We start from the raw sequence: 10,076 nt of genomic DNA on the forward strand, positions 1-10,076 counted from the left end.
GACCAAAAAAAAAAAAAAAAGAGAGAGAGACAGAAGGAGGTGAATAAATGTATTATTTATAAAGCTACTTCAGAAATATCTGCAAGGGAGCTGGCTAATAAAAATTCACATAGCTTTTTGCCCAAATGCATACGCCGTATGGTTGCCAAAGACAAACCATCTGCAGCAGATGTTCCTTGGGTAGGTAATATCTTGTTTCCTGAATGACCAGTTTAATTGTGCCCAGAATAAAGTGTATAAGAAATAAATACAATGTTAAAACAAAGGAAGAACAGCTTTCCACATTTAAGAAGGAGACTTTTTAATAATGTTTTCCTAAATAAAGATAACATTCTAGTTGCATTCTTTTCTGGTAAACCTATACACATTTTGACAGTAATCACCCATTTAAGTTAATTTCTCTACTGGAAAAGGGTCTCAGTGACTTTACAGAAGTAAGTATTACATCAATTTTCTATAGTTTCATAAAATGGTTGTGTTTTGGAAGGGACTGCTGGATCAGGCTGCTCAAAAGCCTGGCCTTGAACACTTCTAAGGATGGGCTATCTGCAGCTTCTGTGGGTAACCTGTTCCAATGTCTCACCACCCTTTGGTAAAAAAATTCGAACCATATATTCTACCTAAACCTACCCTTTTCCTATCACTATAGGCCTTTCTGTCTTTTATCAGCCCTCTTTATATACTGAAAGGCTGCAGTAAGGTCTATCCAGAGATGCTGATTAATTCACTATTTAGTTTTTTAGTAGTCAATAAGATTTAAATTGATTTTAATTGTCTCCAAATTGAAGGTAAATACTGCAAATGGATTAGAATATGTATACTGTAGTGTAATATCTATTTTTTAATGAATGAACTAGAATTAATTTGCATAACAGCAGTACTGTGTTTTGGCTTTAGCCTCAGAACAATGCTGATAACACACCAATGTTTTAGTTGCTGCTAAGTAATGCTTACTTATAGAGGTGGGGGGAAGAGACAGGGGTGAGCAAATGGCTGTGTGGTTCTGAGTTACCACCTGGGCTTAAACCATGACAACATATTATGTGGAAATTTATTAATTAAAACATCATCTGAATCCTTATTTTTGCTCACTTATCTTCTAGATATCGTTGTGTTATAATAATGGATATCTATTTCACTGTTTTAATCCAAATATAGTTAAATTCTACATCCTTACAAATAGCATTTTTTCATTGTAGTTTCACTCTGGCTTGCTGTCCTGGGTTTAGCAGCAGCAGTCATTTTTTCTCCTTCTTGGTAGCTGGTGCAGTGCTGTGTTTTGGCTTTCGGGCTGGGAACAAAGCTGATAAAAATGATGTTTTGGTTTGGCCAAGGACTTTGTGAGTCTCATGCTCTGCCAGGGAGGAGGGGAAGCCGGGAGGAAGCAGAGACAGGACACCTGACCCAAACTGACCAAAGAGGTATTCCATACCACAGCACGTCATGCCCAGGGGGGAACTGGGAGGTACCCGGAAGGACAGGGGGTCGGGCGGGTCAGACTGGTGGTTTGGCGCGTGGTATTGTACTCCTTTCCTTTGCTATTTTCTCTTATCATTGTTGTCATTGGTGGTAGCAGTTGTGATTCGTATTGTACATTAGTTGCTAGACTGTTCTTATCTCAGCCCGTGGAAGTTGCATTCCTACGATTCTCCTCCCCATCCCTCTGGGACCGGGGAAGGGGGGGGGGGCAGCCCCTGGGGAAGGGGGGGACGGACTAACGAGGGCCTCGATTGCTTACAGGCTGGCACCACTCACTGGGAGTAAGTGCACAAGCTATCTTGGTTGGGGTTAAACCACGACAGTTTCTTTTTGGTGCCCAACGTGGGGCACGAAGGGGCTGAGATAACAACAGATCTGACCGGATTGATAGTCACTCGTCACAATGCTGATTTATTGGCTCTTAAAGTTGTTCCTCTTGATCTCACAGCTTCAGAATGTTGTAACTTACTTAGATCTGGTATTTGCTGTATTAGTGTTTTTCAAGTGTGGGGCTTGGGCTAAAGTTCTTGTCTCAGTGTACTTTATGATAATGACTTGTAACACAATAGAATTATTGATCATGAAACTTATCTGACTTATGTTCCCAGTATGGTCACCACCTTTATACTTTGGGAGGTATATAATAGAAGTGCTTAGCAATTACACATATTCTTTCTCCTTCTTGGGTGGTCAACCTGTGAAGGAGGCATTCTTTTACCCTCCCAGTTCCCCCCAAAGCCTACAGCACCTGGGATTCCCAGGCGTTCTCCCATCCAAGTACTAACCGAGCCCGACCCTGCTTAGCTTCCAAGATCAGACGAGATCGGGCGTTTTCAGGGTGGTGTGGCCGTAGGCAAGTATTTAGGTCAGTGGGCCCCTCCAGTACTTTGGAATTTCACCACCGAACAACTGCAAAATCCAGAAGAATTAGTAAAACACTTAAATGAGATGTGTGGTCAGTCTGGCCATACCAGAGACGGACAAATCATGGCAACGTTCTGGGGCTTGGCCTATGCTTACAGGGCCATGTTCAATGCTTTCCAGCACCTTCAAAAGAAACTGTCGTGGTTTAACCCCAACCAAGACAGCTTGCGCACTTACTCCCAGTGAGTGGTGCCAGCCTGTAAGCAATCGAGGCCCACGTTAGTCCGTCCCCCCCCCCTTCCCCAGGGGCTGCCCCCCCCCCCCCCTCGCTCCCAGAGGGATGGGGAGGAGAATCGAAGGAATGCAACTTCCACGGGCTGAGATAAGAACAGTCTAGCAACTAATGTACAATACAAATCACAACTGCTACCACCAACGACAACAATGATAAGAAAAAATAGCAAAGGAAAGGAGTACAATACCACGCGCCAAACCACCAGTCTGACCTACCCGACCCCCTGTCCTTCCGGGTACCTCCCAGTTCCCCCCTGGGCATGACGTGCTGTGGTATGGAATACCTCTTTGGTCAGTTTGGGTCAGGTGTCCTGTCTCTGCTTCCTCCCGGCTTCCCCTCCTCCCTGGCAGAGCATGAGACTCACAAAGTCCTTGGCCAAATCAAAACATCATTTTTATCAGCTTTGTTCCCAGCCCGAAAGCCAAAACACAGCACTGCACCAGCTACCAAGAAGGAGAAAAAATGACTGCTGCTGCTAAACCCAAGGACACTTGCTAGATTAAAGAAGTCTGATATAATGACTTCAGATGCACACTTGCATGTAGTTGTTCCAGTTCAGATAACTGGTTTACTTGTATAAATCCTTTTCTGTAATATAACAATCTCTATATTCTTATTGTTTCCATCTCTCTTCCTTTCTTCCAAGATTGAACGATGATCATATTCTTCATAAAGTCCGTCCTTACCGTTCTTTTTTTCATATTAGTTTTCAAAGCTCATCTGCTTTTCCCTTCTAGTTTACTCCATCACAATGATGAATACGACATTTTTCTACATTTCTCTTGGATTAAACAAAACCAAAATCCTTACCCCCCTGAAACAGCCTCACAAAGGCTGTTTACTTGCCACTGCCTAGCCAGTAAAGCTACTTGCTAAATATGTTCAATCTGCAATTCCATTATATGGAGCAGTATGATTGTCATGGTCCTAATCTGAAAACATGAAATTTACAAGCTTTTTATGCCTCCTTTTTGGTTTTGGTTGGTTTGTTGGGTTTTTTTCCCTCAATGAAAACTGTGATAGCATAAAATGATCTCCACTGATCTCTGTCTGACAACAAATATTTTTTAAGTGAAATCTTTTAGATGAGACTTTTGTGTCACTTTTTGACTGAACTGGTCAAAGTACTGCATCTGTTGTTTCTAAAACACATAACTCATTACATCGAAGTAAGCTTAAACCCAGCCAAAGACTTCTGTGAAAACCTGTGGTCAATACAAAATTATAGCGTCTATAATATGAATGTGTCTATCACAATTACACTAGTTACCCCCTTATTTTAGATGTTAACAGTGGGACTAGATATGTCATACCCAAAGGTCCAATCTCCATTTGGGATAAAGGAAAACTGTGGGTAACCAGCTCATATATAGATATTATAATCATCCATGGCAGGAAATTCAGTTTTATTGTGCCTATCTCCCCTCAGTTTTTAGTATTAAAATCTCTTTGAACTCTTGAGCTGCTAGTGTTAAAAGCTCTTTGAACTTTTGAAGAAATACTTATTGGTTTATGTTTTCCTTCTGGGAGCTGATGACTGTTTCCAGATAGTGAATTTGCTTCTTTGTTTATTAACTGATGTTCTCGGGTTATCCACATTCTTGAAGTTCTGTGCTACAATTTACCTGAAAGAAATGTTGTCTGCAATTCTGTATAATCAACCAAATAACAGTGTCAAAAGGGTCAAGAAAATATTCACAGCGGATATCTTACATTCTTTAACATGTGTAATGAGGTCTATGCGCTCTAATCTTAAAACTTCCTTTAACAATTCCTTAGCTTTGTTCAGAAGTTATCTTAATATCCTGGGTCGGAGCAATCCCAGGCACAGCTACAGGCTGGGCAGAGAAGAGATTCAGAGCAGCCCTGCAGAACATGAGCCGGCAGCGTGCGCTTGCAGCCCAGAAAGCCAACCGTATCCTGGGCTGCATCAAAAGGAATATGACGAGCAGGTCGACGGAGGTGATCCTGCCCCTTTACTCTGCTCTTGTGAGACCTCACTTGGAGTGTTGTGTGCAGTTCTGGTGTCCTCAACATAAAAAGGACATGGAACTGTTAGAACAAGTCCAGAGGAGGGCCATGAGGATGGTCAGGGGACTGGAGCACCTCCCGTATGAGATCAGGCTGAGAAAGTTGAGGCTGTTCAGCCTGGAGAAGAGAAGGCTGTGTGGAGACCTCATAGCAGCCTTCCAGTATCTGAAAGGGGCCTATAGGGATGCTGGGGAGGGATTGTTCATTAGGGACTGTAGTGATAGGACAAGGGGTAATGGGTTAAAACTTAAACAGGGGAAGTTTAGATTGAATATAAGGAGGAAATTCTTTCCTGTAAGGGTGTTGAGGCACTGGAATAGGTTGCCCAAGGAGGTTGTGAATGCTCCATCCCTGGCAGTGTTCAAGGCCAGGTTCGACAGAGCCTTGGGTGATATGGTTTAGAGTGAGCTGTCCCTGCCTATGGCAGGGGTGTTGGAACTTGTCCTTTCCAACCCTAGCTATTCTATGATTCTATTCTAAGATTCTAATTATCAGGGAGAAGGAATTAAGATTTATTTTGCTGAACTGGAATGAAGAAAGCCCAGGTGATGACTCTATGATTATAATATAACGCTACATGAGACTGGAAATGCTACCTGTATTCATCAAATGTGCAAAACCATGTCCAAAGTGAAAAAAAAAATTAAGGTGATTAGATCCACTGGAGTTTGTGAAAAGAGAAGAAAAAATAAAATATTGCCAATTTTTCCTGCTAAAGGTCTGGGAACTGATTGTTTCCTCTTTCATGAATGCAACTGTAAATGCCCTGTAAAATAAAATATTATGTGAAAGGTACCAAAAGGAATAGAAGGCATTTAAAAATTACAATAAGTGCTATTTTTGTGCCTTTGTTCTCTAGAAGAGTATAGAATATTTTCAAGTATGAAATTCATATTTAAGCAAGACTAAAAATTCATACATTAAGTCTTCCCTTTCTGATTACCCTGAATTACTTTTTTACCCACTTTCAGATAAAGTCTCAACATTTTTACTGGTCTTCACAGCACTGATGTACCAATATTCACATATGATTATGAATATTTAAGCCTTGATAATAGAAATAAATATGGTGACGGCATTATATGCTGAGTGATATGAAGAGTGGTAAAAAAAAAAAGAAAGAAAGAGATAAATACCTTCAAAAATGAGAAATTAGTATGTGGAACATCCAAAACTGAAGAAGAAAAATTGTGAAATTAAATGGGATGAAAATGTTCTATCTTCTATCAAGAATTATATTTGCAAAATGTGATAGATGAAAGCCATATTTCTAGCTGAGAGCAACTCACTTATGTTTCCTTCTCTTTCCTCTTTCCGGCAAACAAATATCTTAGTATTTTAAATTCAAAGTATGAATAAAGTGACATTTTATATATTGTATTTCTGGTTTGAGTTTGTTTTTTTGGTTTGGTTTGTTTTTTTTTTTTAATTCCTTTGGGGCTTTTTAAAATTATTTTTCCAGTTTCCATTTTGCCTTTGTACAGACTATTACTCTTCATGTTTCCCTTTGTGCATGTTACGTTTGTGCTTCCACTTTCATGTGCTATTATAAAACTTCTTACCATATAAAAATTGCTTAACCACTTGGAAGTGACTAACTACATCAAAAAGCGGTGTCTGTTATTTTTGCCTTTCTTGATTCATACTTAAATACCTATACACAGCCCCATAGACATGTTCTTTCATGTATATGTATTTCCAAATATCTTTTGAAGGCCAGGCAACCAAGGCAATGGAAAGCAATTTGAAAGTGAGTAATTTATAAAATTATCTGGATAAAAATGTCACAATATCCAACTTGAAAAAAAGAAAGTAATCTTTTTTTTTTCCACGCAATAACAAAATCAGTATTTGCTATATATTTTTTCCAATTCTTCAGTGTTTTAAATGCTTTTATAGCTGTTTTTGAAAATGCAATTCTCATTTTCAACATAGTCTCAATTTTATCATGTGATCTCAATCTAACTGTGTTGAAAAAGCCAGTTTGGATACTAAAAGAATAAAAAAATAATCACACTATCTGTTTGAATCTGCAAGCAAATATGGTAGTTAATTACATATGACTGATATGATTACAAATACAAACTGCAGTAATTTAATTACACATTTATAATGATATATTCTTACATATTTCTAAGAACACAATTGTGCATAGATACAAACTGGTGCTTTGCATAACTCCTTTTTCATCCTACCAGTTTTATAAATAAAACTCACAACTTAAACCCAATATCTTTGAACTTCGCACTTTGCTTTTTTTGTATTTATTCTAAGAAATGTTTGTAGAAATGCGCCCTCAGCAAGTTTGCCAATGACACCGAGCTGTGTGGTTCGGCTGATACACTGGAGAGAAGGAATGCCATCCAGAGGGACCTTGACACGCTTGTGACGTGGGCTGATGCCAACCTCATGAAGTTTAACCATGCCAAGTGCAAGGTCCTACACCTGGGTCGGAGCAATCCCAGACACAGCTACAGGCTGGGCAGAGAAGAGATTCAGAGCAGCCCTGCGGAGAAGGACTTGGGGGTGCTGGTCGATGAGAAAATGAACATGAGCCGGCAGTGTGCGCTTGCAGCCCAGAAAGCCAACCTTATCCTGGGCTGCATCAAAAGGAGTGTGACCAGCAGGTCAAAGGAGGTGATCCTGCCCCTTTATTCTGCTCTCGTGAGACCTCACTTGGAGTACTGTGTGCAGTTCTGGTGTCCTCAACATAAAAAGGACATGGATCTGTTGGAACAAGTCCAGAGGAGGGCAACAAGAATGATCAGGGGACGGGAGCACCTCCCATATGAAGATAGGCTGAGAAAGTTGGGGCTGTTCAGCCTGGAGAAGAGAAGGATGCATGGAGACCTCATAGCAGCCTTCCAGTATCTGAAGGGGGCCTATAGGGATGCTGGAGATGGACTCTTCATTAGGGACTGTAGTGATAGGACAAGGGGTAATGGGTTAAAACTTAAACAGGGGAAGTTTAGATTGGATATAAGGAGGAAATTCTTTCCTGTTAGGGTGGTGAGGCAGTGGAATAAGTTGCCCTAGGAAGCTGTGAATGCTCCATCTGTGGCAGTGTTCAAGGCCAGGTTGGATGAGGCCTTGGTTAATATCACAGTATCACAGTATGTTAGAGATTGGAAGGGACCTCAAAAGATCATCTAGTCCAATCCCCCTGCCGGAGCAGGAACACCTAGATAAGGTTACACAGGAACGTGTCCAGGTGGGTTTTGAATGTCTCCAGAGAAGGAGACTCCACAACCTCCCTGGGCAGCCTGTTCCAGTGTTCCGTCACCCTCACTGAGAAGAAGTTTCTTCTCAGGTTTAAGTGGAACCTCTTGTGCTCCAATTTGTACCCATTACCCCTTGTCCTTTCATTGTTTGCCACTGAGAAGAGCCTGGCTCCATCCTCGTGACACTCCCCCTTTATATATTTATATACACTAATAAGGTCACCCCTTAATCTCCTCTTCTCCAAACTATAGAGACCCAGCTCCCTCAGTCTTTCCTCATAAGGGAGGTGCTCCACTCCCTTAATCATCTTAGTTGCCCTGCGCTGGACTCTCTCCAGCAGGTCCCTGTCCTTTTTAAACTGAGGGGCCCAGAACTGGACACAATATTCCAGATGAGGTCTCACCAGGGCAGAGTAGAGGGGAAGGAGGACCTCTCTCGACCTACTAACCAACCCCCTTCTAATACAACCCAGGATGCCATTGGCCTTCTTGGCCACAAGGGCACAGTGTCGGCTCATGGTCACCCTGTCGTCCACTAGGACCCCCAGGTCCCTCTCCCCTACACTGCTCTCTAACAGGTCGTTCCCCAGCCTATACTGGAACCTGGGGTTGTTCCTGCCCAGATGCAGGACTCTACACTTTCCCTTGTTATATTTCATCAAGTTATTCCCCGCCCAGCTCTCCAGCCTGTCCAGGTCCCTCTGGATGGCAGCACAGCCTTCTGGCGTGTCGGCCACCCCTCCCAGCTTAGTGTCATCAGCAAACTTGCTGATAGTACACTCAATTCCCTCATCTAAATCGTTGATGAATATATTAAATAATACTGGTCCCAGTACCGACCCTTGAGGCACTCCACTAGATACAGGCCTCCAACTAGACTCCGCCCCATAGACTACAACTCTCTGGCTATATATGGTTTAGAGCAAGGTGTCCTTGCCCATGGCAGGGGGGTTGGAACTTGATCTTAAGGTCCTTTCCAACCCGAACTATTCTATGATTCTATGATTCTAAATTTTATTGTGCTCTTTGATGTCAGGTGTTTGCATCAAGTACTTGTTTCAATTTTGCTTTACTAGACATTTTGAATCATAACCTTCCTGTGGTGGTGACTGATCAACAATGAAAACAACAATTCTGTTTCTACAGAAATTGGGAAAAATTTCCCATTATACAATAGTCACTAGAAATGCCTATCAGAAAAAAAACAACAACCAACAACCCAAAAGCCAAACAAACAATCAAAAAAACCCTCACACCACAACTTTCTTCATAATATCTTGTGTTGCTCCTTGCTTCATGGACTGTTTACCACGTTGTACTATGTGTATCTTCCTGACTTTGTCTCAGTTGAAGTCTTTATCAGTTCCCAGCCTTCATCTCAGTTCAACAGTTACAACCATGATTTTTTTTTTTTGCAGTATGAATCATTATCATCTTTAACATGTTTCACACTCCTGAATATTTTGGAAATAGCTCAGACGATTTTTATGCATCTCATTGTGATCATCATATTGCTTTTGGAGATATCTTGCTTTTTTGACTATGACTTCAAATTGTGACCAGTATTCAGGAGCTGAAGTAGGTGGTGAAAACAGGCCACAGTATGATTTGAATTATCACATTATATAGGGCTAATAAGTAAGCTTTTTATTCCTTGCTCCACATTTCTTAATCTTCTTTCTGGTTTTGGCGAAGGTTCTAGAAAGCTGATATTTTTTCCTCTGAAAAATGTTCATTTGCTGTTTTTTTTATTTTAAAAGTAAACAAGGAAAATTTCAGCCTTAGAGTATCTTTTCCTAAAAGAGAAAGAAAGGGAGAATATTATGCACATATATTTTGAGATAGCAGTAGGGGCACAAATCAAACACCAAGGTACCCAGAGTACAAAGCTTCTGTGTTTCTGACAGTCAGGAGCACAATCCTAGATCACATAGCTGAAAAGTTCTTTGAAGCAGCAGTTTGTGGCAGCCAGATAATACAAGCTTATGTCATTTTTGTGAAATATGTTGAGATCTTGGTAGAATCTGGTTTATATGGTGGAACTCTAATTGAATGAACACTGTTACAGCTTCAAGGAGGGAAAAAAACACCCCACAAACACCTGTCAGGGATCATCCCACAAACAACTGAGCAGGGATCATTCACAAATATCTGAAGACAGTACTAATGCAACTTGCTTGGTGATT

At 41.0% G+C, this 10,076-nt stretch overlaps 1 non-coding gene across 1 annotated transcript; it reads right to left on the reverse strand.

The window, feature by feature from the left end:
* Positions 1-2,215: 2,215 nt before the first annotated feature.
* On the reverse strand, positions 2,216-2,334 carry LOC133213455 (5S ribosomal RNA). Its single transcript, XR_009725823.1, has one exon. It is a non-coding gene; the product is annotated as a 5S ribosomal RNA (ribosomal RNA).
* Positions 2,335-10,076: the final 7,742 nt, after the last annotated feature.

The sequence above is a fragment of the Neopsephotus bourkii genome, unplaced genomic scaffold (assembly GCF_033783945.1).
Source record: "Neopsephotus bourkii isolate Nb327-2 ecotype Australia unplaced genomic scaffold, CSIRO-AGI_Nbou_v1 NB_821, whole genome shotgun sequence".
Classification (NCBI taxonomy): domain Eukaryota; kingdom Metazoa; phylum Chordata; class Aves; order Psittaciformes; family Psittacidae; genus Neopsephotus; species Neopsephotus bourkii.